Source organism: Papaver somniferum, chromosome 3 (assembly GCF_003573695.1).
Source record: "Papaver somniferum cultivar HN1 chromosome 3, ASM357369v1, whole genome shotgun sequence".
Lineage (NCBI taxonomy): Eukaryota > Viridiplantae > Streptophyta > Magnoliopsida > Ranunculales > Papaveraceae > Papaver > Papaver somniferum.
Genome location: NC_039360.1, coordinates 66997217 through 67015227, shown reverse-complemented (window position 1 = coordinate 67015227; position 18011 = coordinate 66997217). Strand labels below are relative to the sequence as shown.

At 34.6% G+C, this 18011-nt stretch overlaps 1 pseudogene; it reads right to left on the bottom strand.

Annotated features, from left to right (window-relative positions):
- Nucleotides 1-794: 794 nt before the first annotated feature.
- On the bottom strand, nt 795-5575 carry LOC113356389 (annotated as a pseudogene).
- Nucleotides 5576-18011: the final 12436 nt, after the last annotated feature.

The following is an 18011-nucleotide window of genomic DNA, read 5'->3' as shown; positions in this document are numbered from 1 at the left end:
TATATTACACAGGTACAGGTTGCAGGAATTGAATGGATATATAATCACATAAATACATAATATACATAAAATGGGAAACACGAAAATCTTCCATAATGATCCTGTAATATTGGTTCCTAACCTGAACTATGTTTCCTTACGTGGTTGGATACTTGCAGCTGTACAAGATGTCGACACAATATCCTTGCCAACTGCATCACCAACTCAAGATCATAATTTGCAACATTGAGATGTAAAACAAGAAGATAGTGAAGAAACTGAGGTCAAAGTGGAAGCACCCATAGCGCAACCATCAAATATAACTATGCTTGATGACAATGTAGACTTATTTTGTTATTTTAGACTTTTTAATTGTAATTCCCTAAGGTAAGATTGGCAGCCAAAAATGAAAGCGATTGCTTGTACTTGTATGCTACATCCTCCAGAGATGATAGCGGCTCTTTATTTCCGAATTGTAGTACCTTCCAAAGGTACAAAGCCAATCAGGCTAAACCCCTGAATGGCTAGCTTTTTCTAATATAGTTTGTTCCAAGGAAAAAAAGATATGCATCATCAGTTAAACATGGCCTGGCTTAAAGGCCGTAGGCATTCAAAGATCGGTTAGGAACTGTCACTGTATCAATCCCTTGAGGCAGGAGTGGTGGGTCTCATCTGATTTCTCTTATGGTTACATTTACATGATGAGATGGTAATATCTCTAATCCTACTAGAGTGCCGGTGTCAGACATTTTGATATCCAAAATACTATGAATCACGTAGAAGAGTGATTGTTCTAGATTATGATTCTCCTTGTTTTATAATATTTACTGTACATTAAGTAAACGCAAGTAAAAACTAGAAAAAATAGTTATACAAATTTTGGGATTAATCAACTGAGCACAACAGTAACAGAAACATAGCCAAAAATGGAAATTGCTTTCACAAATTTCTTTCCAATACCTGGCTTCTGATTGTACTAGACTACTAGTACTTGTAACTTCTCTTTTATTTATACAGAAAGCACGTTTGCTTGCAAGAATGACTCAAACCGTGGTTCTGTCAGGTCTACTGTCTCGTCGTCTGGGTGCGCATGCCAACTTCTTCCTTTAGAAGTTAATAGAACCAATCTTTCCATATTAATCGGCTGAGAGAGCTACTTCCCCATATTTACTGTTGTCATTTATACATAGGGTACGGTCCAAGCTTAATGGCAACGAACACCTAGGAGACCATCTCTCAGATGTAGTTCGTTTCAACTCCTCCGCAACTGTTGATTTTTCAGTCAGCTCGTCGTTTTTCTCAATTTCGACTGTAGCTCTCATGCTACTACCAGTTGAATTTTCAGTGAGCTCATCAGTCTTGTCAATCTCCACTAAACTTCTCATACTCCTGTTTAAAGAGTTCTGCATGGTAATAGAGAAGGATTTAAGAAAATGCACTAGTTGTAATGGAGAGTAGATGGTAATATTAAGTGAAACTTGGAACATGATGCCCATCACCATAAGGACATAGACGTATTACCTGAAAAAGATTTACAGGAAAACTTCGTCTCCTTGATTTATCTGGAGAAATGGTAGAAAGGATTTGAACAACCTCACTCATGGATGGTCGAAAATCAGGATCCAACAGAAGGCACTCCTTCGCTAAATATGCCATCACCTGCATTTCTTCTTCTGGATAGTTACCTTTCAGAAGTGGGTCAGCAAGTTCTGATATTACCCGCTTACTATCCTTCAAACGAGGGGCAGCCTGCGACAGCAATAATTAACTCAACTTGTTAACCAACAGTTTTTCTTATTTACGTAATGCTTATTTGAATCAGAGTTTGCTTTTTCCACAGAAAACTTTAAGTTCGCATTACCCATATTACAAGACTTTGATCTCCTTTATCAGGTGATTTGTGAATAGGGTGACGACCACTGATCAACTCAAGAAGCACCACTCCAAAACTGAAAACATCTGATTTTAAGGGAGGCCCTTCCAATAATTGCATACTCTGGGGCAAAATATCCAAAAGTGCCTTGCATTCTTGCAGGAGAAGTTGGAGCACTTTGAAGGTCATCTGTCTTAAACCGTTTAGCCATACCGAGATCCGTTATCTGCACATGCAATGAATAAATAAGACACACATAAAACTATCAAGTTATAACCTAAATTTTGTAAGTTAAAGTTATTTGCCTTAGCTCTCCACTTATCATCTAGAAGAATATTGGTTGACTTGACATCTCTGTGAAGAATCCTGGGAGCAGCAGCTTCATGGAGGTATTCCAAACCTCTTGCAGCTCCAAGTGCAATCCTAATTCGCGTCACCCAATCCATTGGTTCTTTCCCTTGAACCTCATCCAAACAATCTCTAAGATTACCATTAGGCATGTATTCAAACACTATCAGCCTTTCAGCTTGTTTTCCTTGGGATTCTGAGCAGTAGCCAAGTAAAGGAATTATATGACAATGGTGGAGTCTGGATATCAGTTCAATCTGTAAAAACAAAGAAAACTAAGTTTCAAACGCAGCGGTGTAAACTAAGTTGTGTTTCCTTACAGGTTATAGACTAGTCGAAATGAACCTCAAAGGAACAGCTAATTAAATAGATCAAGATGAATATTAGAGAAAATGAGGAGCACCTCAGTTAGAAAAACATTATCCGCATCGGGCCCTCCTTGAGTTTTTAGTCGCTTTATAGCTACAGTTCTACCATCTTTAAGCTGACCACGGTAAACATGGCTACTACCTCCGAGTCCAATGAGATTAGACTTGTCAAACTTGTGTGTTGCAAGCTCCAATTCAGTGTACGAAAATTGGTAAATGGTTCCAGGTAAGGTTCCACTTTTGGTCCTAAACATGAAAGATACCTTTCTAATGCATCCTGCAGGATAATTAAAGAATACTGGTGATTTGACTACCTATGAAACATTCAGAATTTAAAATGACCCATCTTATGGTTTCAATGAAATTTGTTAAGCCTTTTCAGCTTCTTAATAGGATTGACTTTTTGCAGAAGAAGACACCAATCAGTTACCTGACAGAGGGTTGACTGAGGAACTTGTATTGAGTTTGAAAGTTGATACAGATGATGTTGATGTTGATGTTGACGCATGACTTATGAGGTTGGTTGCACTATTGCAGCTTGTGTCCTTGTCTGATGAGAATATCGGTGGTTGCATCGGATATTTATCCCTTCGATAAACATAGCATCCCAGAGAAGCAAGAAAGGCAAGAGTTGTGAGCACAACACTCAGTAAGAGAACATAGACAACAACCTTGCTTGTAATGCGCTTGCTCGCTACTTTAGGCTCACCAGCAGAACCTGCACATGATGAAGTAAAAAAATGTCATGGAACGAAGTTCTGGGAGTGTTAACTAAACAGTGAGGAACAACTGTTGGGTAATTTTTCATTGTTCAGATGCAACTACTGATGTCAACTGGTTAAAAAGTTATACCTAATGTGCAGTTGCAGCCTGTAAAACAACTGGAATCGTGGAAGTTGTCAGGCACTTTAGGAAATCCTTCAGCTGAACAAAGACATGTCCATGTTTCTCCACTTGAAACCCCTACAGGTTCTTCTGCCATTTGTAGGAAACACATTCAACATGAAAATATTGCAGCCGGATACAAAATATTTCTCCACACCAAGATGTACAAGAATCTCAGTGTCATATATGCCATAGCAAGGATGATTTGCGTAAAACTAGGCAGATTTAACCCTTCTAATCTTATAAAGACTGTTGCAACTTATCGTTCACTAGCAAACCTCAATCTTACCAGGATTACAATCACAAAGCGCGGAACAGTTTGCAGCAATTGAGTAGGTGGCATTCCCTCGATTAGTGGAGGCACATGAGCATATCCATTTGTTTAGACCAGGCCCTTGAGGTTGCTCATCTGTTAACAATAAGTTATACGTAATTAGAAGACCTAGCTTGAATCTAATTAAAAGATGTGACAACTTCAGGGAAACTCGGTCAAGCAATCAAATTTGCATTACTTGTTATGACCCACAAGCATGATACGTGAATCATTACAGATTGTATCTTGCGAGATTATAATAGAATATATGCTATCTATTTAGAATGACGTGTAGTTCTCTAACGGTAAAGAACAACTATTTGAGGTAAAACCACAAATATGCTTACCGCAAGAAATGCACTGAAGTGAAACAAGGATACCAATACAAGCAATGGTGAGTCTAAATCTGATCTTCATCTTTTTGGCCCTGAAGCAAAAACAATAAAATCCTGTTAAGGGAAAGTTCTGCAATCAGTTCCATATTGGATCTTTAGACCAAGTCCATTCCAATTGTGTATAAATGGAGTTGCAAATTTAATGACATTTTTGGACTGGTGAGAGCATCTAGTATACATTTCGAAGAAAGGCGGTTGTTGAGTTCTGTCTTTCAGAGAGAAAAACCATTTCCCCACAGCATCGTTTGGTTACTACACTTCTGTTTTGAGTCTCCATTTTCAAAAGTCAAAAGTTTAGATTTGTGACACATTTAAAAATAACATGACTTACAGCTTATTAGGGACCTCCAATTCTAATGTTGATGATCATAAACTCTACCTGAAACAAGTGAAGAAAGGAAACCCATCAAATAAATAAACAAACCTAGTATGGATAATAATACGTATTAAGCTGTTTGGTTTATATTTTTGTGGTGATCACAGTAAGGAAATGAACTTCAAAGCAGAATTGATAGATAGATAGATATACATGGTTCAGTTATAGATGTTTGGTTTCAATATTGTGGTGATCATAATAATGAAAGTTACCTGCATTTTTGTTAGTAACCACGAACCGAAACTGGAGACCACCCCAGGTAAAACCATGATTGTACCTTGCAGAATATCGGAAATTGAAAGTCTTCATCCGCAGAGGTCTCCCACCACCACCCACTCTACACTGTCGCCGCAGAAAACAACAAAATTACAGAAAATTCAGATTAAAAAAAACAAAGATAATTTTTTTGAATAAACTTTAGTAACGGCTCTCTGAAGTTTAGGGCTTAGGGTTTCAATTATTCAGACAAGACCACTAAAAATAGTTTCATGATTCTAATTGTAATAAAACGATAATGGTAAATGGAATCTTAAATTCGATTGAATAGGATCGAGCAAAGGAATTCAGTTGAGAAATAAGAAAACAAACCATTTTTCGTTGTTCAATCGATCAAAAAGAACAATGTAGTAATCAAGAACTTGAAAAAGAAAATTCAGATCAGGAGATGAATAAGCTGAAAATGTAGCTAAACAAGAAGGAGGAGAAGAAACCAAAGTAAAATAGTATTGTTGACTTTGAGTAGGAAAATTTACCTAATTTGACATTAGTTGAATCGTTAAGAGATTATTCGAATTCAGATAACAACCACTACTTCACAAGTTTGTATCGGAGAGCTGAAATTGATTATGAAACTCAGATTCTGCAATGTCTGAAGAAGACTCGCAGGAAGAAGAAGAAGAAGGGAAAGTAATTAGGGTTATAACTTTGACTGGATGAAGAAATTTCGTAAAGCTTGGTTACATGTATCAGACTTCAGAGTGAGTGGGAAAGAGAGGCAGAGTGATGAAGCCAGCAAGTAACTAAAGAAGTAGGGAGAAGAAAAAGAGAGCTCCCTCGAGATGCGATAAACTCGCGCTGCGCTACAGAATGTGGTCCCCGCATGCCGTTTCAACTTGAAATATGTGACGCTTTAATGAATGCAAAGGTGGCAACCGGCAAGGACTAAGGAGCCTTTGTTGTGATTTAATATGGTGCTGTATTCCTACCACTACCAGGAGTGTTGGTTTGATATCTTGGATTGGGCAGTGACTCTCCCGCCCGGCCGTTCATAATGCCATTATAAGTTTGCGGATAACAACCGCTATATCTTCTTATATCATGTTTTAAGAGTAATAAGATTAGATGATAGTTGTAAAGTAACGATATAATTATAGTCTGATCTTTTTAAGTACATGTAATACTCCATTCGTTACACATGATGGTGTGGGATTTGGGTGCTTTTATGCAGATTGGGAAATGAGAAGAGATGCGAAAACTTTCGATCCGGGTGCTCGAGAAAAGCCTTCAAATATTAATTGTTATTAGTGCATTTAAATATAAACTTATAGTTTCAAGACAAAATGTTAGGGTATTGTTGGTAATCCATGTCTCGTGATCTGTTCTTCATTCTTTATCTTTTTCTTCGTGCAGAGACTTCCCAACTCCTTTTCTTCTTCTAGGTATTTAATACAGAAAGTTTTCTCTATATAAATTCTTGATGGTATTCACAAAAGATGGATGTATATGCATATATCCGGTACGGTTATAGGAAATTGTGCTATTTTTACGCACAATTTACCAAATAATCTAGTCTAATTAGAGTCCTGATTCATCTCATAAATAAATTCAATTGAAATCTCATCATATTTGTTTAGTGAATAAAGAGTTAGAAGAACTAAAGAATCGAGATCTAAATGTAGAAACATATGAATCTTGTATATATTTCCAATTCGAAGAAAGGAACCCCTTTTCCTTAAGGTTTTACCTATTTCCCATCCCCATTATTCCTAAATCCCATCCCAAACACACTAATTAAATTTTGCAGAACTCTTTTATAATGGGTAAACAAAACTTACCCTACCATCGGCCCCCATCGTTTTCCTTCTTCGTCTCTCGATCTTAACCTAATTACACCATTATTAAAAACTCTGGACGCCACCTTCATATATTACCATCACAGCAATATATCCAGTACCAGCAGTATCCATAGGCATGAAAGGTTTCTATTAGAACTAATCACACAATTGGTTTTTCTTTTTTACTCGACTTGTAATTTGATGCGACTGAACTACGTGTAATAAAAATCAAAATTTTGGAATTTGTTACCTAACGAAACTTTGATTTGGTATTTCCTATTTCAATTAAGTTTTAATCAGATCCCCAAGTTTAACAATTTTCACATCACTGGATTCTTTCTTTACCTGTTCATACTGTATTATACTATGCAAAAGAAATAAAGGAAGTTGCGATGATTTCACCTGATAAAGATTGATATTCGCAAAATAATTTTCAAACTTGATTAATTTAGTGATGGTGTTAGTCATAAGAATTTAGATTAAATTTAAAGTTCATAGGTTATCAGAATTTAGAGTGAGTTTTGTTCACCTAAATCTAAAAAGAGTTGCACAAAATTTCAGTTATGAAGCTGGGATGGGATTTAGAAAAAGTATGGTTAGGAAATAGGTAAAACCTTCCTTGATGCTAATTTTATAAGGGAAGCGGTTCCTTCTTTAGCCAATGAAATGAAGATACGAACTAAGAAAAAATGTTAAACTTCATTATGCAGATTTACAAGATCAGAAGAAAAAGTTTATAAGAAGAAAAAGAAATGATCAGAAAAATAGAAAAAAGTTAGCAAAATGATCTCAGTGATATTAATAGGATCCTAGCATTGAGTATCAGAGAAGTATATATGAATAATAAAGTATTAAAGTTAAATACATATCCAATAGTTTTCTGACATATGAACTTTTCATATTCCAACTTGTATGCATCTGAGAATCCATTAGTCAAAGAAAAAGATACAAATCGAAGATGTAAAGAACAAGTCAGAATATAGTTAGGGTCGGTTCTGGGATCCGTCTTGATTTGGGATCGGTAATGGTACCAATCCTAAATCATATTTCAAATCGAAATATACTTTCCAAGTTCTAAACACACTTGGTCATATACACTTTTGTCTGAGGGAGAAGACTAATGCAACGGGACAATTGGTGCAACCACACATATCACATATCTGCGATGATTCGCACCGAAGCACGCGTCCGGGCAGGCTGGTGGGGCTCGGTTTGAGTGTGGGTCAACCAAAACTTATCTTTTTAGACTAAATACTTTTGAATTATTTTCTTAAGTAATTTAAAATCATATTAAATTTTGTCATAACAATGGGAGCATCTCACTTAACGAAATGTATTTTTGTTTCTGTTATTCTTCTAATATCGACATAACATGTTGAGTTGTTTTTCCCGTTTTCTAAAAATCTTGGTATTAATTCGAATTTATTTTTATTATTAATTCTGATTTTATTCCCTCATTAGTTCATATTAATTGCACATTATTTTGACCTTCTGTCCTATATAAAGCACTCGAATTCTTCATTCCAAGATGTGGGTCCTATCGCTTTTGTTTTCGGTTCTTATCTCTTTGTATGGTTTTTTCTTTCTGTGCTTTGTTGTTGAGTACGTCGAGTGGAGAAGTACTTGACGTTATTTTTCCAGTATTTTATTGTTGCAGAACCACTAATCTATACACTAAAGTCATGAGAATAAATTTTGCATTTATATTCTCAAAGACAAATCAAAGACAATAGTTACTAACTTCAATCCGAAGGATTATGTATTTATTTGTTCTTCAATACGTCTTGGGGTCTTAAATGAGTAACTAGAGCATGTCTTAGCATTTTTATGTCTTAAGTCTAACATAAGAAGTTAACTTCAGTAAGCAATACAAACGTGAGTATTGGAGCTAAATTTGACATACTAACGCTTGGTGAATTCAACCAATCATTACTTTAACACTATGAATGACTTCTTGTTGTTTGTGTATATGACAATTAGAGATGTAATGAACTTGAAATTTCGGCACGACTGGTAGAACAATAACACAATTTTGAAGAAGAAATATTTTAGGCTCACATGCAGCAAAGACGTAACAGTGGGTGAGCTTCTGGATAACGGGCATTAGTGGTTGAGATTTAAATGTAAACATGAGCTTGTTGAAATGATCGACTTATTCGAGCTAAAACATGAGATCAGCGGTGTTGTGATACTAGATGAAGTAGATAGTTTAGCAGATACTTTCAAAGTGGATGTTCTTTATGGTTTTCTGGTGAAGGAGAAAACTGCCTATGACTTCATTGATAATCTTATCATTCCTAAGATTCCTTCTAAAGTTCACTTCTTTTGTTGGGAAGTTGTTCATAATTTTTTTTATATTGAAAAAAAATTATATCTACTGGATCCATGATCCACCCTTCGAGAAGTAGTGATCCACTAAAATTATCATTCTTAATATATGTTTGTCACGTGGTAGAGAAGATAAAACGGTAAATCACTTGTTTGTTCATTATGATTATGCAAATTCTTTATAGTCTTCTATCACCAACGCCTGTGGGATTTATGGGGTAAGTGCAAAAAGAGTGTGTGAGCAGTTATAAGCCTTGATGTCAAGAAGTTTAATGGGAGAAAACAAGCTACAGACTTTGTGAATAGTATCTTTGAATATAGTTCTTTGATCAAGTTATGTTTGGTTTCATGGGGTTCTGCATATGGTGTCTTTAGGTACATTGATATGATCAAATTGTGTTTAATAGGAATAAAAGATATTGTTTCTAGTTTTAGTTTTTATTTTGGATCTTATTGGATCATTGTACTTTTTTACAGCACTGTAAACTTTTTTCTCAAACGAAAAAAAACACCACTAGATTGAATATATAAACCTCTTGGAAAAAAATAGGAACGTTATAATATTCTTCAGTTTGATTGTATCGAACTTTTATTGCGTACTACTATTATTCGTCTATGTTACATATTTGTTTTAACTTTAAATCAAAATGAAACTCCTTAAAGATATATTTAAATTATCTCCAAATTTTAATCAAATGCTAAATCGTAAACAAATATCTGAACATCTTTAATCTTTATAATTAATTGGATCCTTTACTAAGAATTGTGATTTGAGGCTGATCTGCAGGAAGGGAACTTCAACCTGTGAGATCGAGGAGATGGACAATTAATAGGCTGAATATCTTTTATTCGACCAGAAAGCTAAATAGAGAATATTCTTTATCCGACCAGAAAGCTAAGTAGAGAGGACTAGATATTTTCTCATCTTATTTTTGTGAATTTATGCTCAAGAGGCAATTTATATTTGGAAGCAATAACGGGTATTTATTATACGTACACTCTCGTTGTTAAATTATTTAATATTTGGATTGATAAACTAGTTAATTGTGACAAAAAAGATCTCAATATAACCTTACTTAACTCAAAATAAAAAATAATAATAAAAAATAAACTAGATTGAATATATAAACCTCGTAAAAAGAAATTGGAACATTGTAAGTACTCTTCAGTTTGATTGTATCAAAATTTTATTACGTACATTTGGCTAAGTGGGAATATCTTATCTAGTGTTACTTTAGCTACAGACTGCAAGATGTTAGCGATACAATCAATAAGGTGGAAAAGGTCCCAGATTGGAACGCGGACTACACAATGATGAAGACTCAAAATATTTTGCATAAAGTTCCTCAAGCTAAGGTGCAATATATCAACAAAAAATACAACTCAACAGCAGATCAAATAGCAAAAGAAGCTCGGGTAAAGAACCTACAACATTTATCTACACAAATTCAGATAAGGATATCTCATTCTAATGTGATATTAAATATTTTTGAAAAGAAAGATATTGTAAACCTGATGTACTATATTGTTTAATTTATATATTTATCTTTTTCATCAAAAAAAAAAACTTTTATTACGTACTACTACTAGAACTTCACCCGTGCCGTAACGGCACGGCCTCCATAGTAAGTAAAAAAATTATGTCAATTTTAACATTTGTCATTTTTTGTTGGCTCTATATATATATAATGAATTATTCTATATATTCTTTACTTGTTATGTTTTATATTTTTGAGAATTGCTAGGTTGACCTGATATTTATCTTGAAAAAACCATTGGGTGAAACGTGTAGTGAGACTAACTGAAAACCTTTACTACCATTATCATTGTTGGGTTTTTCTCGGGTTGTTTTTCTGAAAAACTTGCAATTATTTCTTTTGTATTAATAACCATCTTATATTCACCTTAAAAATATCAACCACAACATCTATAATAATGTTATTTGTGTCCTAACTACATAGAATAAACATTGCCACTAACATATTGAGCACCTTCACTACTATCACCGGAACCACCCATCATCACTACCTTTTCTACCACCAACACTATCGTCACTGGCTCTATGCACCACCACTCATAAAGACCACCCCGATCATTCGTAATGTTTATCAACAAATTTATTATTTATTTAAAGAAAATATATTTATTAAGACATTTATAATGATATATTAATAAAATATTTATTATGTGAAGTTAATGACACAATAATGATGTAAACAACTAAAACCTTTGATATATCTTCTCCCTAAATAAATCTTGCCTAACTTGTCCAAAGCAAAAGTTAGATTAATACAATTATTTTTGGTAAGGTATGCAAAATAAAATATTATTTACAGTTTATATGCAAATAATTTATTATATGTCAAAAGGGGTTGGTACGCAGCTTGTCGCTCAATTAACAATCAATTCATTGTAAACGTTTGCTCTTTTGTTTTCTAATAAAGCCATCTGAGGCATCTTTTTATGCAAAATAATTTTTTCAATTATAACTGCTCTTTATCTTGGTGTGGTATCTAACTTTTAGAATGAGCTTGGTTTCTTTATAGTCCTCAACGGTTCATCTTCTTTCATGTGCCGACCCAACAAAAATCTGTTCTAAAATATTTATTTTAATTAAAAAAATTAAAAATAATAATAAATAAATTTAAAAACTAATATCAAATAAAAAATAAACCAATGGTAACAAAGTAATTCATCCCACTACCACTACTTATTCCACCACCACCATTAACGTCATCACTCCACCATTCTCACCAACACATACCACCATTATCCCCAACGTTGATCCACCACCCCCACCCCCACCACCATCACAACCACTATTATCCCCACCAAATTTATTATGTACTATATCAATGAAATTATTAGTTTAAATTTAAAAAATTAAGAAAATAAAAGAAAAACAAATTTAAAAACTAAATAATTTATGTACCTTACACCTTCTCATACCACTACCACTACTTCTTCCACCACCATTAACAACATCGCTCCACCATTCTCACCAACACCCACCACCATTATCCCCACCGCTGATCCAGCACCCCACCCACAATCACGATCACTATTAATATCTACTGATTTAATATAGGATAAATTTATGATACTGTATTAATGAAAGTTTTAGTTTAAATTTAAGAAATTAAGAAAATAAAAGAAAAACAAATTTTAAATATTAAATAATTTATGTACCTTACACCTTTCTGATCCCACTACCACTACTTCTTCCACCACCACGCCACGAATGTCACCACTCCACCATTCTCAGCAACACCCACCACTATTATCCCCAATGGTGATCCACCACTTCCGCACACCTTCACAACCACCATTAATGTCTACTGATTTAATATAAGATAAATTTATATGTACTGCATGTATTAATGAAAGTATATTTATTTGATTAATTAAACAAACATTTATTATGACATACTAATATAACATTTATTATTGAAGTTAATTAAACTGATCATTTTATGGCCGTAGATTTAACTTTCCCAATAACGAATCCTGACCGCTCTTTATCTTGCCTAAGTTGTCCAAAATATGCTTTATAAGGGAGATTATTCATCTTTGTTAGATAATTATTTTAATTGTAAACCAAAATGACACTCCTTAAAGATAAATTATAATTATCTCTAAACTTTAATCTAATGTTAAATCGTAAACAAATATCATAATATCTTTTATTTTTTATTGGTTAATTATATGTTTAAGAAAATGCAATTATTTCTGAACTGAATTCTAGTGATTTTGATGCAACCATACATAGATATTACTATAAGGTTGTGTGCTTGATAATTTTAACGGCTTGTTTCTCTTCTTCGATTACCATGTAACAAAATCATTTGATCATTGGATCATAAAAAGAACGAAATTAGGAGAGAAACAAAATATATTCCAAGGATTAAGAAAATTGAACCCTAGTATACAGGACATTAATATCAAGATTAAAACAGTAAGCTTACCTTTTTTTTTTCTTTTTGTTTAAGCATGTTACTGCTCAACCTTAGCATTGATACTACAATCAAGATACCTTTTCGTGTTAATCCCTACTAGTTAATAGTTCTTAGTAGTCAGTACTAAGTACTAGCGCTATTTATTTACCATCCCCAAACATTGAAAGTATTCCGAGTGACAACCAAGTATAATTAGCCAACTTCGGATGGGTCATTTACAAAACAGTGGGGGCAAGAAATGACTCCACTTGTCTCTAAATTAAATTTATTAATCGTATGATCTTATGGGCCCGATCCTTGTGAATATTGCGCCACCTTAGTAAATGTATTCTTTATTTGAAGCGCGGGTTGACTGAGCAAAACCACGTGAAGAAATTAATGATCTCTTATCCCATAATAGGGTCGTATTCTTTTACAATTATGATATATTGTTGGAATTTCATGGATCAAGAAAGGAGTGAGAGAGAGATTCAGACAAAACTCACGTAGAGATTACATCTTATAAAATTTCTCTTAATATTTCATTAACATTGCTAGTGCCTTTTATGGGCTTACAATAAGAATTCTGATAACTATTTTATCTCATCACTAACTAACGTGCAACATGAGTCCCTGTATAATAGGACACTAAAAATATAACCACAACTCCTAGCTAATAGGAATATCCAACCTCTATATTGCCCGTTCAACAATTCCTAAATGTTAGGACTGACAAAACTAGTCATGGCATGTATATTCTGGAGAATAGATATCTTCTTATTAGTAAATCAAATGGTTACAAAACAACCTGTTCTTATATGAGTGAACAGATGAAAATAAGGAAACAAGATAAACAAGATATTACAACATAAAGAGAATATACATGCCTAATGAAAACAATATATACTATCAAATAATATCTAAAATAATATCTCAACAAGATAATATCTTGGAGATAATATTTCTGACACCCCGTCTCAAACTCATGATGGTGCAAAGCACATATTGAGTTTGGAAGCCAAGAACTTCAGACGAGTAGAAGGTAAAGTCTTAGTAAAAATGTCTGCTAGCTGCAATTCTGAAGAAACATGGGGCAATGAGATTGTCAAGTGTTTGAAGTGATGACGAACAAAGTGACAGTCAATCTCAATGTGTTTTGTACGCTCATGGAACACATCATTGTGGGAAATATGAATAGCAGCCTTGTTATCACAGGAGAGTGGAGTTGGCTCAGATGATATAACTCCCATATCTTGAAGAAGCCACCGTAACCAGACAATTTCTGAAGTAGTGTGAGCAAGAGTTCGATATTCAGCTTCAGCACTAGAGCGAGATACCACAGATTGTTTCTTACTACGCCAAGAGATTAATGAGTTACCCAAAAATAGGCAATATCCAGTGGTTGATCATCGATCAGTAACGTCACCTGCCCAATCAGAGTCGGAGTATGCACGAAGACGAAGATCCGAATTACTTGAGAAGTGTAAACCTTGATATAAAGTACCTTTGACGTATCGCAAAATTAGAAGGACAGCAGCATAGTGTGTTGATCTTGGATATGACATAAACTGGCTTACAATATGGACTGCATGGCTGATATCTGGTCGTGTAATAGTAAGATAGTTAAGACTCCCTACAAGCTGACGGTATAGTGTAGGATTAGATAATGCTTTTCCTTCGTAACTATTGAGCTTAACATTCAGTTCTAGAGGTGTATCAACAGTCTTGCTATCAGTTAACCCTGCACGTTGAACAATGTCAGTTGCATACTTAACTTGAGAAATAAAATAACCATTAAAGGATTTATCGACTTCTATCCCAAGAAAGTATCTCAAGAGACCAAGATCTTTCATCTCAAAGCAAGAAAATAGATGACGCTTCAAAGAAAGGATTTCCTTTAAGTCACTGCTAGTAATGATCATGTCATCGACATACAGAAGGAGAATAACCATTCCTTTCTCTGTTTTTCGAGTAAACATGGATGAATCATATGCACTCTGACTATATCCATACTGAAGAATAGCATTTGAGAATTTTTCAAACCAAGCACGAGGTGCTTGTTTGAGACCATATAATGCTTTGTTAAGTTTGCATACTTGATTTGGAGCATGATGTAATCCAGGTGGTGGTTGCATATAAACTTGTTCTTGAAGATCTCCATGGAGGAAGGCATTCTTGACGTCCATTTGGTGAAGATCCCAATTTTGAGTAGAAGCAACATCAATGAGAGTACGCACTGTAGTTATGCGAGCAACAGGATCAAATGTCTCCCCAAAAGTTAGAGGGAACAAAAGCAGAGAGAAGTTGAGTTCTTGATGTCTCAATAATATGACGATCTTTTCTTTCTGCAACTCCATTTTTCTCTGGAGTTTCAGTGCAAGACAACTGAAGTTGTGTACCTTCGGATTTGAGAAAATCTCTAAAAGGATTTGAGATGTATTCGCCTCCCTGATCTGCACGAAAGGTTTTGATAGTTTTTCCAAACTGAGTTTTAATCATCCTAAAAAAATCCAAGTATAGTTTTAGAAAATCTGCTCTTGAGTTGAATAAGTATATCCATGTGAAGCGAGTATAATCATCAATAAAAATCACATAGTATAATGCTCCTCCCTTGGATGGAATGGGAGATTTTCCCCAAACATCAGAATGAATTAGATCAAAGGGTGCAGTGGATAAAGTAATGCTATTACTTAAGGAAAGAGCTGGTTGTTTTCCCAACTTACATGCAACGCAATGAGGTTCTTTTTCTACTTGAATAGACCCTAATAAACCTTTATTAATCATATAGGTAAGACGAGAAAAAGAAATATGTCCTAGCTTGGAATTCCAAAACATAAATGGAGAAATAGTTGAAGGCAAAATAGGAGCAGATGCAACAACTTCTTTATTCATAAATTGCTGAGGAATGATAAGACTTTCAAGGAGATAAAGTCGACCAACTCTACGGCCTATCCCAACTAGATTCCATGTCTTGGAATCCTGTATCACACAACCAGAAGGAAAGAAGAAAATATTAAGTCCTTGATCACACAATTGCCCAATGGATATAAGATTCATTCTAATCTTTGGAACAAGAAGCACATTAGGTACATATATCTTATTTGTAACCTTAACTTGGCCGATGTGAGTAGCAGATATTGCTGATCCATCTGCGATATGGATATTAGGTGTAACAATGGGATGTTTATTCTCAAATAAAGTCGAATCAAATGTTATATGGTTTGATGCCCCTGAATCAAGAAACCAGCCAGTTGAAAGAATACCTGATGGAGATGAGAGAGCAGTAGCTGCTGAGTGATTATTACCAAGTGCTTGTCTGAGCATCTTCTGAATATCAGCTAGACTGGTTTGTGTGACTGTTGCTGATTCTGAACTTTTCTCAACTGCTGGTGTGGCTAATAATGATGGAGAAGGATTATATGATGATGTAGCTGCATGCTGCCTTCTTCTTTCTCTCATATTCCTAGATGAAGGTGATGTACAGTTTCCTACAGTGTGTCCAGGTTCTTTGCAGTAATTGCAATGAAGCTGTGAAGTTGAACTTTGAGACATATCTGATGTTGTTGTGTTAGGTGGCACAATACAATTTTTGGATATATGTCCAGGTTTCTTGCAGTTATAACACACAGTTTGAGTTGTATCACGATGATATTTTTGAGAACTAAAATGATTGTTAAAGCTTGTTCGAGAAGGTACTGCTAGTACGGTGGGAATATCAGGTTTAATGTGTTTCCTAGTTTCTTCAGTGATAAGTTCGAAAAGTGCAGTCTCTACAGTTGGTAGGGGTGATCTATGAAGAATTGATGCTCTAACAGTTTCAAATTCATCTCTTAGTGCCATTAAAAGCTGAACTAATCGTGATTCTTCCCTATATTTCTCCCATATTTCAACATCTGTTGTCCAGTTAGGCTCCATAAGAGATAACTAATTCCATATGACAGACATCTCAGAATCAAAATCAGAAATAGATTGATCATGTTGTTGTTTCAGAGATCTGATATCTTGTTCAAGCTTATAACGTTGAGCAAAGTTGATTTGGGTATACCTTTTTGAGAGAAAAATCCCATCCATCCTTGGCAGTTTCGAATCTGGTAAGTTGCATGCTTATAGAGGTTATTACTGTGTTGCTTATCCATGTGAGTATCTTATGGTTGTTGATCTCCCAGGTTTCCATGCTTTCTCTTGCGGGCTCTTTATCCTTTTCTGTTACAGTTGTATCAGCAGCGTTTGGACGTTTAGCTGTGCCATCCATATATTTCCACATTCCTTTTCCTTTGAGAAAACTTCTCATAAGAAAGGACCAATGATTATAATTTGTTCCATCAAATTTTGTAGTGATGGGTTGATAGTCTTCTCGTGACATTTTGAGGTAAAGATAAAGATGAAGATTTGCGGTTAGGATTTCTATAGTTTGTTATTGATAAGATAAATAGCGAAGACAAGTTGATTGATCAGTGCAAGGTTTTTGATATTTCAGAGTTTATGTTGCAGCGGAAGATGGTTTCTTAGATCTTGCCAGGCTCTGATGCCATGACAAAACTAGTCATGGCATGTATATTCTGGAGAATAGATATCTTCTTATTAGTAAATCAAATGGTTACAAAACAACCTGTTCTTATATGCGTGAACAGATGAAAATAAGGAAACAAGATAAACAAGATATTACAACATAAAGAGAATATACATGCCTAATGAAAACAATATATAATATCAAATAATATCTCAAATAATATCTCAATAAGATAATATCTTGGAGATAATATTTCTAACAAGGACTAGACCACCAGTATCACACGTCCCCAGTTGAACACGTTTGACACTTCCAGATGTGTTTGGATTACAATTCCAAGAGGTTCCCAGTGTTTCTTCTTGTTTTGCTTTGTGTATTGAAGGAGTATTAGAAAGACAGTCGATTGTCACTTATTGTTAATTCAAATGAAACTACAGAACAGGTACTTTGGAATGTCTTACTTCAAAAAAAAAAAAAACCGAAACACTGGAGAAGAATTGAGATTTCATTTAGTGTTCCATAATTAAGCAAATCCATAACAATAGTTTACCGGAAACACTCTAATACAGCCAGTGTTGTTGGATGTGATCTAACTTTGATGGGCACACTAGTTACAGTGGTAACGTACTACTAACTTTGATGCTCCA